Source organism: Falco naumanni, chromosome Z, assembly GCF_017639655.2.
Source record: "Falco naumanni isolate bFalNau1 chromosome Z, bFalNau1.pat, whole genome shotgun sequence".
NCBI classification, from domain to species: Eukaryota; Metazoa; Chordata; class Aves; order Falconiformes; family Falconidae; genus Falco; species Falco naumanni.
The window spans coordinates 26,430,774-26,447,460 of NC_054080.1; the positions used below are offsets into that span (position 1 = coordinate 26,430,774).

The 16,687-nt window shown below is 36.9% G+C and overlaps 1 protein-coding gene across 1 annotated transcript in view; it reads left to right on the forward strand.

Annotated features, from left to right (window-relative positions):
* The window catches only part of EFNA5 (ephrin A5), a 209,937-nt gene that overhangs the window by 1,106 nt on the left and 192,144 nt on the right, over window positions 1-16,687 (forward strand). The window lies entirely within an intron of this gene.

The window sequence follows — 16,687 nt, forward strand, 5'->3', positions numbered from 1 at the left end:
GCTCCGGGAGTTCGGGTGGGACGAGGGGGCGCAGGTGGCGGCCCCGCGGTTGTGCCGCGGCGGGTGCCTGTGGCATGCAGGGCGCGGCCCCGAGCCGCACGCCGGCGGCGGGGAGTCGGCCCCGGGCAGGGAGGCGGGGGGCCGCCCTCCCCGGCGGCACGGAGCGGGGCGCCGGGTCCCGGCTTCGCGGCGGCCCCGGGCTGGACCGCTGTCGCGGCGGAGGGGTGGCTTTCCCCCGGCCCGGCCCGGCCCGCCCGGCGCGGGGCTCTTCCGGGCAGGCTAGAGGTAGCCGTGGGGAAGCGAGGTGGGTACGGCGTCCCGGGCCGGGAGGATGCCGGTGACGCCGGGGACACGACGGCGCGCGGCCGGTGTCCCCGTCGGGGCTGAGCGGTGCGGGTACAGCCTCCCCGCACCCCTCGCGCCGAACCGCGCCAGGAGGTTTCTGACACCGGGCTTTGCCTGCAGTGTACCGAGCCTTCTGCTGGAGAGAGAGGTTTCCTTTAATTTTTCTGGAGTTTTCCTTCATGCCTAGAAATGTAATTGGAAAATTACAGTTCTGCCCCAAATGGTGTCCATGTGTTTGGGTAAAAAGTCACCTGGGTATTAATTTTTTTGCCTTGCTGAAGTGCGTGTGAGCAGACTCACTTTTTTTGGGTTTTTTTTTGTTTGTTTTTGTGTTTGGTTTTTTTTTTAACCTGTCAAGCTAGTCTAAGTAAATTTGGGGACCTTTTATCTTAGGTTATCTCTTTTTTATGCTGTTTGGTTTGAGATTAGCACATTGATTTTTGTCACAGGTCGTGTTTTTTAGTAGATCTGTGTTGCCTGCAGAAAACTCCTCTCTACTCGGTATTCCAGAGTGCCTTCAAAATAGGTGATGCAGAAGTCAATGGGCAGAATTTTCAAGTGCCCAGAGTTAGCTAGTCTGTCCAGCACTTCTGATACTGTGCTCCTGGTAACAATGCCTCAGCAATAAATAGTTGGCACCAAAAGCTTGAGACAAAGAGGATTCGTCAAAGTAACAATCGTGCTTGGCAACGATCAGCATCTGTAATTTTAAATGCTTATCTAAATTTTCTTCTCTTTGTGTGTGTTAACTTAAAAAAAATGCATAGAGCAAATAAGACTAAAAGTTAACATCTCACATCATACGTCCCCAAAAAATCGCTTGGCTCTCAAAACCAGAGTTTTTTCTGTTGTTAGGCAAAATAAAATGTAACTGCTGGAAAAAAAATAGTATTCTTAAATCCCACTGGGCAGATGGAGGATTGTCAGAAGAAATAGGTTTGACTACATGTGCACGCTGCTGGCATAATGGCTAAAATACTTAAAAAATAATCTTACATTCAAGATTTTTCACTTCTGCTCTCTTGTGTCTGATGAGCTTACACAGTAACTGCACAGAGGTAAAGATAGTTGAGGGTACAAGCAACACTTTCCTCGCATACCTACCATCATTACCTTGAATGGATTTGTAAAGATTTTAGTAAGTTTAATTATATTTTATTACCATTAATGGAATGCCTTCTTATTCCCAACATTATACATCAGCAGACTGCAAGGAAAACTTAGCTTTGTTATTCTTCCAAATACTAGAGGAAGAGTTAATTGTAAGATGTCGCTAAATCTTCCCTTTTAAAAACAAACATTTCTTCTTGTCTTAAAATACTCGCTGTGCTCTCACAATGGGAGTAGCTATTTGGACATGTCATGTTTATCCATGAGTTAAAAATGTGAGAAAGAGTAGGGTGCAGATGTATTTCTCCTTTGTTTTACACAGTGTGCCAGTTTTTGTGTGCTTTCCAAGTTACACGATCATTACAGAAAAGCAGGCAAACACCTGAATGGTAGGTGCAAGAGACCCAATGGAAAGAAAACACTTCTGTTTTGAATTCGTTTTGTCAGAATCTAAGCTGAAGACAAAATGCACTTTTGTTATCAAAATTTTAGAACAGTTAACAATGTTGCAGGAATAACTTCGCAGTGATTTATGTGCTTCTAGAAACAGACTTGGGAGGTGAGCAGTCTGTTTTTTATACATATAGAAGTAAGTAGTGATGCTTACTTGGTGATAACCATTTCAAATTAGAAGAGAAAATATACTGTCATTCTTTAAACACAAATGCCACCATTGTGCTTTAGCTTAATTCCTTATTGTATTTATTCAGAATTAAGAAACTGCTGTAGAACTAATTAATTCACTTTAAAAATGAAATGTTGATCATTTTGATAGTGATTAAAAGCACTTTAAATTAAGTTTTCATGAAAACTTTGAAGAATTTAATAAGGATTGTTCTTCCCGCAGATATCAATGCTGTTTAGGTTTTTAGTATGAAACTTCAGCAATTTATTGAAATGCATAAAGATCTCGTCCTTATTAAAAGACACATTAGTAAACTGATGAGTGGCCCAACTGATAAGTGCTCCTGGTGTGAATAATATTTATTAAATAAGAAGTCCTAAGAGTCTATTAGCAAAATTCCTATCACATATCTTGGTTAGTTGCCAAAGTCCTGCTACAACAATTAAAAAATGTTCTGTGATTATAGCTGTTAGTGCGTATGATTAACAAAGTCATGTATTCTTATGGAGCCTAAGTCTGTTCTGAGAAATGTTTTAAGTATTCTGGTGCCTTATTTTTGTTATGTATTTAATTATCAACATACATGAAGTACCATAAATGCGGTAGTCCAGTTCCAGATGAGAATATGCTAAGTATTAGGATTTGGAACTGTAACTAAGTAAGTTTTTTTAATCCTTTTTTTTGTGTGTGTGGATTGGAAATTAATCCTCAAGTAAGCTTGAAAATGTGTTCTAATATTTTTGTTATTTATGTAGGCTTAGAATTAAGTGTAAATAAATTCTAATTATCACCTTAAACCGCATTAGTCTTTCAGCACTGTTTGCATATGTGTTCTTAAATGGGACAGCAAAATATTGCTGTCAAAGAATATTGTTTTTAATGCAACACTTGAAATAGTTTGGGAAGTTTGTTTTGTAATGAAGCATATTAATTTAATCCTGGTTTACTACTGTCCTTTTAATTAGAATTCAGCCAAAATGTTATGTACCTGGGCCAATTTTTGAAGCGGTCTACTTAGTGCTTGCTACTGCTTTTAATCTTGTAAGAATTCAAGCAGAACTACTTGCAATTATTGCTACATTTTTCAGCTTGAACGATTGTGCTTCAAGATTGTGGTTTGTATTTAGGTATTTCCCCCACAAGTTGTTTCAGTGGCAGGTTATGTAGCTTCATAAACTGTTACTAGTTGCAAGGTGGTTAAAAATACTTGCATTTCAAGTCTAGTTTCTGATCATATATAGAGGCCAAACCTTGTAGTCACAGGAGAACAAATATTTTTTGTTAGGAGTATTATTGGATTTGACTGTATCTTATACAGGAAAATTGTGTATAAAGTTACATCCACAAGAGAATTACTGTAACAACATGGGATGCTGATACATTTTTCTGTTTGTGTATTTATGTGGATAATAAAATCAAGAAATCAGATGGTAATTGGAGAATTTAGATACTGAAAAATCATTTCAAGTTAAAGTGGTTAGTTCCCAAAATTAAGCTGGATACCACAATTTCATCAGTACTGCTAGAGGGTGGTGTTTTTTAAGACAGGTACTCGGGAAGAGCGAATAGAAAAATGAATGGATGCTTCTGAAAATTCGAAGCATATACCAGAATTTCACAACTTGGATGTCTAAACATAGGTGAATTCTGTAGCTGACCATTTAGGCACTGATTCAGCAAAGGCTCTGACTACTCTGAAGTGCATACTGACATACAAGTTCTGTTGCAGCTGTGTGGATGGATGGATGGATGTGTACTTAAGTGCCTCCCTGAACCAGCCAAATGCGTAGAGTTAATTTTGAGAAGCTGTGGTTGTGGCTGCTCATGGACACCTGGCACTTCTCAGGAGCATGCTGGCCAGCTGGGTGGATGTCTTGAGTATTCTGCCATCCATTTGTATGTGTTAGCAGATTTCACCATGGCATGTTGGTTGTATATGCTGATGGCATGTGGCTAGTTTTTTGTTTGGTTTGGCTTGTTTGTTTTCCATCTAGGAATAGTTCTTCCTGTGTACAGAGATTAGGGAAACCATGCAGAAATGGTTAGAATGGGAATAAGGCAGTTAGGTTAGTCCAGAACACCTTATTAATTCTTATTAAATCTTTTCCAAATTGTAGAATCTGTGCTTTAGTTCTTGGCCATCTTCCCACTGTGGTGTTTCTTCACATGCTAGTAGTCCTTGGGTCGGTAGGTGGGCAGGTAGATAAGCAAGCATTCAGATGCTAGGGATGAAGAGGGGCAAAATCAAGGCATTTGCTTTGATTTTGGTATTCCATATTATTATTATATGTGAAGCAAAGCATAAGAGCTTAAGCGCTTGGGATATGCACACACTTACATGTATATATGTAATTGTTTTGAAACAGCAGAGCTTGTATTTTTGAGAGCATTTTATCCTGCAGCTTGCTCTGAGAGCTGAAGAAATCTGACTGATTTCTTGTAATTAAAAGATCAATACTAGAGCCTTCAATTCTTTACACTTACCTTCTGTGCTTTTAATAGCTTCACTAATACCTTGTGTGTCCAAAAGAATATTGGTGCTTATTTTAAAAGTGGGGTTTTGAGACATTCTATGAAAACAATACATAAAGAACAATAGTTTCACTGTCTTCCACCTTTGTATGAAAGGCACCTTGTTAAGTGGTACATGGTCTTCATGAAATGCTTCTTATTAAATCTTTTCCAAATGCACATAGTGAGGACACTTCACGCCATTCTTGCTGTTAGCTCTATATCCTTTTCGAGGGGGACACATAAAGATGAGCCTTCCTTTCTCTCCCCTGTTGCTATGATCCCAGCAATCTACCAGCTTCATGCTGGGCTGAGAAAATGAATGAATGCAATTAGTCCTTCAAGAGTTTTGGATTTTGCATTCATACAGAGAGGTGTATGTAATATATATATGTATATATATTCATATGTGAATATGTATGCATTTCAATATAAGTATATGTATACTTATGTATATATACACACATATATGTATGTATGTATCCATGCAGTGAGGTGTGTCATTACAAGGTGATGTGGTATAGAGTAAATCAGGAGTGTTGTGTGAGGGGGGGAAAAAAATCTCTGAAAATGAAACTTTTTAATTGATAAACTAGAAAAGCAATAGCTTTACAAACTAATTCCCAGCTCCCGTCTTCCAGCTCAGACTGTTTTAAAATTAATAATTTTTAAAAAATAATTGTAGAATCTGTGCTTTAGTTATTGACCATCTTCCCACTGTGGTGTTTCTTCGCATGCTAGTAGTCCTTGGGTCGGTAGGTGGGAAGGTAGATAAGCAAGTATTCAGACACACAGTTGTAAAATTAAACCGAAAAGATTACAGGGATATGCTTTGAGAATTCTCTGGGGTTTTTAGAGTACCTTGCTACTGCTTCTTCGTAAACCAGTGTGTCACTGGTTAGAGAACTGCATTGTTGAAGTATTAGACTTTAAGACAAGGCATAAAGAAGGTTGGTCATTTGGATCACCTCAGAGAAGATGCTTTTCTTGGAGGAAACATGAGTAGACAGTAGTTTGTCCATAGCTGTGAGATGTACCTCTCTTGCTTTGACTCACTTGTTTTTCCATTTTTTAAAAATGCGATTGGAAGTATTCTGGAACTGGGATTTTCTTCAGTAATAACTCTTTGCTCCGATATCCAGTTCTGAGCATTGGGGTTTTTTAAAATGTCTTCAGTCTGATGATTAATCTAATCTTCCAGTGTTTCTGAATGGTGTAATTCACTGTTGAGAATAAAGGGCTCTGTTTTGTTTAAGTTTTCATTGCACTTGTGCTTAGAATTTAGTCAGTCAGCAGCACACCAACTTAATGAAATGGAAATGTTTGGTTTGAAATAAACAGATACGTTATTGAAATTGCTTTCTGGTGGTATTACAGTTATTGTGAGTAAGCCCTACTATAATGTACTTCAGCATAGCTGAATGGAAGAAAAGAATCCTTCACACATTAGAAGTCTTCCTTGCATTTTTGCATTTTTCCTGTTCATTGTAGTGTCTACAAGCTATATTATAGTTGAGCTCACTTAAAATAGTATTATTTTATAGCGTGCAAACATGTATAGATGTCTGCAATCGTCTTTTTTAAGAAACCGAGCATAGATTGTTGTATTACAAAACACAAATTCCCACTCCTACACATTTTTTAAAATAATTTGTGTTAAAATCAAGGATTTGAAAATATAATAAAAAAGGATGCAGTTCCATGAGGATTGAGATTGTATTTCTCTCCTGTAGAATGCCAAGTTTTCCAATAAAGGAATACACACACCACCACCACCACCCCCCCATATATATATATTTAAATGTATATTTATTACAGTTTTTTTTTATCTGGGGAAACATCCTTCATATTTTACTGTTGACAGGTTGATGAAAATACATTGTTAGATCCTAGTTTTATGAAAAAAATGAGTTTATTTTTGAGTGCTGCAAAATGTAGAGAAACGGTTAGATGCCTGTGTTCTCTTAACTGGTATGCTAGGCGTTTTAGGGCCATTTCTCTGTTTAAATGCATGACCAGTAAAAATGCTGTCAAAAGAAAAATCAGCTAACAAGAAGATACACAAGAGTCTTATTAATTAGCAAGATCTGCTTAACTTGCTAATACCAATTTATAGCGGATTTTTCAGGTTTGGCAATTTTAACTTGAAGAGCCTTGAAAATTATAATTCTTATTGTTACTTGCATTATAAACTAGTGGAAGGATTTACCTGTCCATGCCAACACATAGCATGGGAAAAAAAGGATCTTAGACTCTCAAAACCTGTAAGTACAGTATTAGTTAATTTTCACTTAATTTATTTTCTTTTCTGTCATTAAATTTGCATATTAGTCTAAGGAGGAACTGTTCAACAGTAATACATACAATATTTTTTTTTTACTTCAGGTTTATCACTTAGTAACTATATTTTTGGTTTGTTTTAATCAGACTGCTGAAGAACCATCTTATTTGATAGGCACCATTTTTAGTTTTTGATGGCAGTAATGAAATGGTGCTGGAGTGCAGAGAAGGCATGATTTACTTATGAATCATCTGGTGAGGTGAAAAATGGGAGTAGGAGATATGTTTGCTTTGACTCCGATCACTCTTTGCTAAAATATCTTTTTGTTCCGTTCTGAAAGATAAGATTTGGCCTCATGACATCTAAAAGTATGCATATTTTGACATAATGTATTTTGTGCCGTAATTAATGTTTTCTGTGTAGCACTAATGTTCTTTGTTTGTTAAATTAATACAATTTTTCTTACCCAAAATTATTTAATTTTTTTGGTTGGGATGGCTGGTTGCAGGCATATTCTCATTGTGTGAGTAGTAGTTGAGCACTGCTGCCTTTCCCTAGTGGGTAGCAATGAAGCACTACCTTTTTGCTTTTGTGGACTTTAAAGTAGTGTTTTCCATATTAATATTACAGTTGAGAGGAACTTCCTTCTTTCTACACAATTCAAATTGCATTATCTTATCAGGCACGCAGAAATATATGTAATTTTTTATTACAATACCAGTACGTTACATAGGATTTTTTATTTTAGTTTTTACTTCACTCTTGGTTTAATTTTGAAAATAAATATGAGTATCTTATTTCAGTCTGTGCCTTTGAAATAGGAGCTGGAGCTGAACATGTTCTAAATTGTGGCAGCTAAACTAAACAAAAAAAAAGAAAACAACAAATCTCTCAATGTCTAATATTTTGTTGGTTTTGTAGTGCTGTATAAGTAGAGGTGTATTTTTCATGAGGAGACAGAAAAAAAGTAAGTATTTTATATTACTTAATTGGTAGATTTGATGATGATCTTTGTAGCATGGGTCTCAGTCTGCTAGTTCATCAGTGTTGGGTAAGGACTGCTAGCAGCTTTAATAATGTTGGGTCCCTTGCAATTGTTAAAAGTCGTTGCCAATAAAATCGCTAATTAATGTTGTTAGTGAGCAGGGAAACCAGCTGCATTGTTTGGTTGTTTTTTTTTTGTTGTTTGTTTTTTTCTTACTTTAGCTGATGTCTGATCAGATTTTTAAAAAATAGTTATGTATTCAGCCAGGGCATTTGGTGAGCAGAAGTTAACAAAGTAGGAGCTATCAATCCTGCTCTCTTTCCTATTGTTTCCAGAAAAGAAGGAAATAAAGAGAGACTCTGGAATTTAAAAGTATTGACCTCTGACATGCACACACAGCATGGTCATTGCACTGGCACACAAAGTGCCTTAAGCCACCATAATGGCAAACTGCATTTTTGAAGTTACTGATATGAGAGCCAGCTGGATGGGGGATGGACAGCCAACATTGATTCTGCAGCTATTTGCAAGTTACCACTTTAGGGCCAGACAGCTTCACTTTTATATTCCCAAACTTACCACTTAGGAATAATGTTGCTTTGTTCGGTTTAGCCAGGGATTTGTGACTGCTACATAGACTTAGAACCGTTTGGTCCAGAATTGTGTGGTCATTCTTCATAGAGGTCTGCTTCACAAAGTAATTTTATTCATCTGGTGGTGGGGGAGGGATGAGAAACAGTGAAGGGACATTCATATATAGCATTCTTCAAGAAAAATGTGCATCCATATTAGCTAGTTGCTTTTTTAAAGCTTTTCAAAGATAAAGGCAGAGATTCGGATCATGTAGTTGAAAGCCAATTCTGACCCATGTCTTCAGACTACATGTCACCTTCTGGATAGGGTCTCCACGCATAGTCTGGAAAAGACCAAATATTTTATGTACTGTATGCTCTCCCACTGCCACCCCCCCACCCCTCCTTTTTTTTTTTTTATTTGTTTACAGTTATTGCTCCAATACACTTACACATCTCTTTGCAGTTCTCTTGGGGCTCACTTTATTAAAAATTAGTGATCCATCACTAAGTGGGGTACAGTACAAATACAGTTGCTCCCGCAAGGCAGTTTTTGTGCCAAACCAGAAGAAATAAGAGGGATACAAAAGCAGCCAAAAAGCGTGTCTCCCAGTTGCTAATTAATCAGGCAAAAAAGCACCTCAGCAACTACATCTGAATGTGGGACAGGGTTTTTTTTGATTATACATAGCAACAAATAAAATTATACTATGCCCTCTTAACATACCTTTATTCAGAATAAAAAGTCAACTGTGTACCAGAGTTGGTGAGGTTATGTTAATGGCATTATCAGTGGATAGACCTCTTTCAAAAAAACTCATGTTGCTTTTGAACAAAAAAAATACTGTTTTGTCTGTTTATTTTTTTCTGTCTGTTTCTAATGTGGTGGTTATTAATAACATCTGTAGGCAACAAGCAAAACTTTAGAAAAGATGCTTTAAAAAATTATCTTCAGTAATCTGGGGTACAAGGTATGGGAGAAAAAGAACCATTGCTGTGAATATCTGGTATCCAAAGCTGCCAATCACTCTTGGCACAGCTCCCATCATGGTTGCTGTGCCCACAATTAAATGCCTGTCATTAGCGTATTTTTCCATAACATTTACAATGGAAAAGGCAAGGGGTCCTTGCAGAGCTATGGCTGTCAAGGGAACAATAAAAACTAATTACACACTCTGCTGTCACCATTGTCAGCTCTGCTTTTGGGGGGAAAGAACATGGGAAGTGTGTGCGCAATAATTATATATATAAAATTATATACATACAATACCCAATTGGGGAAACTCAGTCATAGTGAAGTGACATTTACTTGGAAGTTTATTATTCCTGCTTTCAAAAGATCTTAATTCTAGGGTTTTATTTGTCCCTTCACTTACGCCTAAGTTGCATACACTTTTTCCTTTGCATTTCAGTCACTTTTGCCTTTCTCTCTTTCTTTCTGTCTTGGACACTTTCTGGTGAACTGAGCTTTCCAATAAAATTGCTGAGATCAAAGCCGGTATTTGCCTGCATTTATTAAGTGGGTGCAAATCATCTTATCCTTTGTATGCTTTTGCTTGTGTCCTGCATAGTAAACTGGATTAAAAAAAAGCTGAATGAAAGCAGCTAGTCTGCACGTTCACTTTTTTTTCTGTTTTCAGCCCATGGTGTGCAGGTCATCTTCAGTGAAATCAGGTTAAGATTTTGGAGTACTGCAGTAGCGGCTTTAGTGAAATGTGTGCCAGTTCTATTATCAGTGCACAGATATTTCCAAACGTAAGCATAAGTGCATAATTGCAGCGTGAATTATCTTGACTGCTGTCTTTAAAGACATTGAAAGAGTGAAGTTGTGCCCTCACAACAATATTTGCTGATTTTTTTTTTTATAGTCTGTAAAATGAGTAGTTTATTTAAGCAACTATTTTAGCCTACTGATTGAGAAAGAATAGATCCTCAGAATCAGAATTTTTAATATATTTAGGTATCTAGAGTTGCAGACAGGAGCCATGTGGGATTTTTGAGGCTGCTTGGTGCCAAACTGTCTTAGATTTTATTTCCTCTTTACACCCATAAAGTCTTAAATATCTTTCAAAAAATGGTTCTTGAAGCCAGTTAAGGAAAGTAGTTTAAATAAATAACCTAGTTGTTAAAAGTTGCTGAAGTCAGTAGGAGCTGATGGGTACTAGTGAGGAATGGAAGTCTTCTTTATTATATGTATGCCTCGATAGATACTACAGGATCTAATGTTGGTCTTTTTTTCTTTCTTCTTCTTTTTTTTTTTTTTTTTTTTTTTTTTAAGGCACCAGCTTTTGATGCTTTTTTCTTAGTATTTTTGGCAGTGTTCAGATCCAACTCTATTGAAGTAAAAAGATTCTCCCACTGCTTTGGATGGGGATTTATTTAGGTGCTATATTATGATTTTATGGTGTAGTTCATTAGAAAAGGTTTCTGTAATCAGGTTTGTCAATTTTTGTGCAAGGCCACCCAATCTGTGTGAATTAAATTTAGTGAGAGGGCACAGCAGCACAGGACTGTATATTCTTTTGGGTATATTTCTGCTTGGGTCTGAGTTCTAGACTGAGGTGTTTTTAACATTTTTGCAGAGTTGAGACCTCCACCTTTGGGGGGCTGGATGGGGTAAAAGTGAACCTGTTAGAATGGGTAGTTGCTTTGCTCTCAGCAGTTTCATAAAGTGGAACTGGCTTACCATATGGGATTGGCAGATAAGCATTAGTGAGACTCTGAGGTGTTGGATGCCTTATACAGTGGAGAACCATCTGGCATGTGCCAGAAAAAAATTACGAATTTAAGATCATGAAGGTAAAATTAATCAGATATAGTAGTACACCACTGGGATACAGTTTTATGTATTTTCCAAAGCACTATATACAATATAGTGCTCTCTTCTAGATAAGATTATACTTATAGACTAGATGGATCTTGTGAATGGCCAAGTAGGATAGAATTGTTTCCTTACTGAAATAATTAAAACACTGTATTCGGGAACAAACTCTCAGTTTTCTAGAAGATATAACATTAGTCTTCTACAAAACAGAAGTCCATGTTTTGCTGCAGAATGCTACTTGTCGTTTCATATGTAAAATATAATATATAAACCATGTAATTTATCATCTGTTTACCAAAATGGTGAGCAAGGGTCTCTTGTCATGTGGTGTGTCACTGTGTTTTGAGGCTGCTGGGAGAATGAGAAAGCAATTTTTATTGACACTATTTCATTTAGTGGAGTACCAAGTATTACATTTTTCTTGATTTCCACTGGACTTTCTGATGTCTCATGGCTATGAGATACGACGTAATGAGAGGAAGACACTTCTTTCAGGAAATATGGCACATGTTTAGTTTGAGGGGACACATGTTGATGAAATAAACTTATTTTTCTTAAATTCAAGTCTTGCAAAAAATGAAGTTCTAATTCTTGAACTGTATCCATCATCCCAATGCATACATGTGAAATTTGGTCATGTTTTGTAGTCACTGTGTTGGTAGATGCAGTTGGAAGACATTGGGCCTGGTTTAATGTTACTTGTGTGTATTCGTAGTGAGTTGCCTGCAAGGTTCCCAGAAATATTTGAAAATTTTCTGTAAAGTTGGTTTTTTAAATGTATTTCAAAAATGTCCTTTTTTGTTTAACAATTTTTATGTGAATGTTTAATAGATTTTTATGTTGAGTTCACAAATGTTGTAAAGGAATGCATAATATACAGCTTTATTGAAGAACTTATGTCTTAAACAGTCCTCAAACTACCTTTACAAAAATATACTAGGAACACTTCCTGCAGAGAACATGATAATTTTAGAACATGCTTAATAGCATAATCCTTACTTAAAAACATGAAACATATATAACTCTCTCAAGTTGTATTGTAGATAGGAATTTCACTAGCCGAAGTTCTGTACATTTGTCGAGGGTTTTGAGAGTATAAAGAAATTCTTCATTAAAATAAAAACAAAATAAAAAGAGTGTAATTATTTGCAGTATCTTTAATCAAGGTGGTATGAAATTTCTCATTAAGGTTAAGATTCACATTATCATAACAAGTGACAGTGTGGGTGAAGAAGGAAAATTAATTAGAGAGGTAGATCGTACCTGTTTCTCATTATATCATGGCTATTCACTGCATTCAAATTCCAAGCAAACCCTTTCTCTATATCTCGATTATATAAAACTTACTTGTGAAGAACAATTTATGAAGAGAATCTTCTTATTCACTGTTTCTAGTCCAAAGCACAATAGTTAGCTTTTAAAAAAAATTTTTTTAGTGATTTACAGCATCACTTTAATATTACTTTTTCAGACCCTGTCTCCAACTGAACTACATTTTATAGCTTACTGTAAAACGAAATCTCCATTTTCCATTTTTCATACTAGCTGTCTTGATTTAGTGCTGATATAATGGCTTTCTTCAGAACAAAGCATTTGGAAGAGTTTCCTAAGCGCTTTGTTTTAGGTGTAGAGTTTGGAGCTAATATATTATTACTGATGAAAGCAATTCTGCCTTTGTAACTTCTCTGAGTAAATCAGACTCAGTTGCAGTGCCCAATTAGGATTTCTGCACTGTTTTTTCTTTATGTACAACAGGAATGATTGCATCTTTTTTGTGTTTGTGTGATTATTTTCTTCATAGAACTAGTACAGTGGGTGCCTACAACACTTAGGTTTTGGATAGAATTAGGATCCAAGTATGTTTAAACCAATCTTCTTGAACTATCTGTTTTCTTTCATACTCAGCCTTACGTTTAAGACAAAATGTCCTCTGCTTTCCACACTGTAAAGAAAATGTCAGAAACAAAGCAAGTCTTCGTAGTGTCGTAGTCCCAGAAGTATGGTGATGTACCCAGGTGACAAAGTTCTGTTGTTTTCATTTAAATGTTGTAGAGAACAGTGCTGTTACCTGTGATTCCTGTTAGGGGTAGTATTCTTAATAGTTTTGGTCTGAGAAACATTCCCACCTTTGAGAAGGAAAAAATAAATCTTTTATTTTTTAAGATAAATTCATAGGTTTTGTAACCTTTCCTGCACACTCTACTTATTGTGGACCACATCACTGCAGTAATGGTCTTATTTAATATATCAGAAGTAAGAATAGTGTTTACACAAAGACAGCTTTTATTTGAGAAATATCTGGTTAATACAGAATATCCAAATATAAGATACAATGGAATTACTAATTACCTTTTCCTGCAGTATTCCGTAGTAAGTGATCAGGAATAGACTGTAAGTATTATTCTGCAGTATTTTTCTAATGAACAGAGGGTAAAAGAAATATTGTGTTAACATACTCTGACCAGATGCCATGCTGTATTTGCATGGAATTCCCATTGGGCTTACTGCATCATTGGGGATGTGGTGTGGGGTTTTTTAAGTTGTAGTAATAGAGGAGAAGGAAGTAAGTATCAACTGTTGAGGCGACTGTACTTCATTGTGCCGAATTCTCTTTTATTAATCTCCAAATTTCAAAAACATTATTAGTAATACTAAGTTAATTAAAAAAATATAACACAATTAAATCTCTCTAAAAAAATTTACAGTGTGTTTTCATTTACCACTTCTGCAAAGGGTATTTTACTTTTTATTTTGGTTGTTGTTTACTGAAAGTTTTTTTTACTTGAAACCTTTGGTTCCACCTTAGCTAATGTTTCAATCATGGTTTTATATATTTTTGATATATATTTTATATATATTAAATATATAATTGTATATATATTAAAGCTTATTTATCTGTATATTGCTTAAAATTTTTACCCTGCATATGGAAAAGTATGGAGAAAGTAATAGAAAAGATGAGTGAGAGAAATTTGTTACAGACTGACTTTGGTATAAAGGAGCCTGTACTTTGTTCTTTAGGGCTGGGAAGCCATTGAAACTTTATTCTTTGGAACTCTGTTTTGGAAACAAGCATTTGTCAGTTACTCAGGAGTCTTACCTCTGTTGAAGATGTGTTTATGTCTTCCTTTAATTGTACTTTTCCTTTCTACCTAACTTTTGGTGCTTAAAAATTTTACTGCATTCTCTTAAAGTGAGAGGAGTGGTATTGGGAATCCCATCTGATGTTATCAAATCTTAAAAATCAAACAAATGCCATGACGATAATGTAACATTCTGAAAGCAACTCAAACAATCAGAACTCCATGCATCTGGAAACTGAACATGCAAGGTGGAGAGGTGCATCTGTTCTGCTGCTGCATGCCCTTTAACCCCAAGTGCTGACATAAAATGTGTTTTTCAGAAGATCCTGACACATCTGAAGCTAAAGCTGTAATTTTTCCTGTTTTAACTGTGGTTTGTCAGACTGACTCAGAACTTTCAGTGGAGTCTAACGTGGGAAAGCGTGTTCAGACAAGACTCCAACCCTCTAAATGAAAGATCATGTAGCTGCCTTTTTGTTTGGATGGGTAAATGATGATTGTCGATCCAGTTGTATTTCAGTGTCAGAAAAACATGATTTTGGGAGGTTAGGTTTTTTTAATTTTTTTTTTTATTATTTTGATGGTTATGGGGAGTGAGGAAGAAGCTGAAGAAGAAGCAGGGGGGAGATTCTGCAACTGACAACATCCGTTTTCTGCCAGGATGCTTCTTTTGGTTTTGTTCGTTGTGCTGCAGTTCTTCAAGTTTCTGGAAGTAGATGAATACTTCTACAGAGCATGATTGCAATGCAAAAAAAAAAAATCCTGAGATTTTAGTTAGAAAAATGTTTATTTAATGACCTTTAATTGTGCTGTTACTACATGTGAAGTCATCCTTTTGGGGGGCAAGTAATTATATCTCACATGTGACTTAGGTCTTTAATGTGAAAAATGTAATTTCCTAACCCTTTTTCTATCTTTGGTCTCTTGATAAATTGAAGTTGTGTTCTTCGCTTACATTGGTAAAGATCAGAAGGTTGTATCTGTGCAAAAAGGTGCATTGCTATAATCTGTGGTCACGCTATAATCTGTGGTTATGCTGTGACCCAGGTGTTGCAAAGAGAATGAGAGCTTTAGGTTGTTGATGAGGTGGGTTTCTTTGCATACCTCATTTACTTGGGTCACTTTAAATAGATTTGCATATAGTAGCTGTCTGATCTGTGATTTTCAAACTTTGCTAATCATTTCAGGGGAAAAATACTTTCCTAATTATACATGGCTGATTACTCTTCAAACGTAAATTGTGGCATTGTTCAGTGTCCTCCATACCTTTCCTGTAACACTTTTTTTGTTGTTGTTGTTGTGTCACCATGAGTATTTCCAAGAAAAAGTATTTTTGTTTGTAATCTGTTTATCTCCTTATTTTTACATTGTTAGAATAAAATCATGTAAGATGTCAGGGTTCCTGACTGGTATGTTCTGCTTGGAAGGAGCCATGAAACAGTGGCTTCCAACTGCAGTAAATATTGACTGAGTCCCTGAGCTGAGCCTTGCTCAAAGCTTGCTCTGAAGACATGGAAGGCATCTATTGTTCCTTGTCAGTCAGCACTCCATAGCCAAGGCTAAAGTATGCATGTGTTAGGAGAGGAAGAAAGGCAGTGCGGGAAATTAAGCAGTGAACACAGCCGAAGGTGCAACTGCTCAGCACAGGGGAAAGGGAAGCGTCCAACAAAAAAGAGGCAAGGACTTGCTGCAGGTTGCATAAAGCTTTGGAGAAGTGGTGTGTCCAATACCATCCACCCTCTTTCTGCGTGAAGTGCTAGATGAACGGAGCTTTAGCATCACTTAGGTAGCATGGGCAGGGGGGGGATACTAGCTTTTTCCTTCAGGGGATAGTTCCTGCCAGAAATTCTGTAATCCTTTGTGAACAGCTAGGCAGTGAAGGTGGGTTCTTGGACAGCTCTCTGTCCCTCTCCGTATCTGAGGGTCTGATCAGAGCAACTATGGATGAAGTTGCTGTGCAGAAAGCAGGCAAGATGCAGAGGGTGTAGTTTAATTAGGCTACCACTTTTTATTAATTCATTTGGGAACATAGCTTGGCAATAAAACACAGACTGCAGATTGTTGTGCTTTCCTTGGCCAGTCCAACCTGATTGGAGAAGCTTCTGTCAGCCAGTGCTGGATGGGTGATGGACCCTTGCTCTGAGGCAGGATGGGGAGCTGTCCCATCTATTCATACCTTCCTGTCCCCTTTCTGCTTTTCTTAGGAGTGTTTTTTTCCTAAGTTCCTTTCAAATTCTTATTTGCCAGGGTATTTAACTTCTATTTAGGATAAGTACTTGTGTTGGCTGCGTGGGTAATACAGCCTACTATGTTATATTAACCTGAACCAAATCTCTATATGCATATAGATC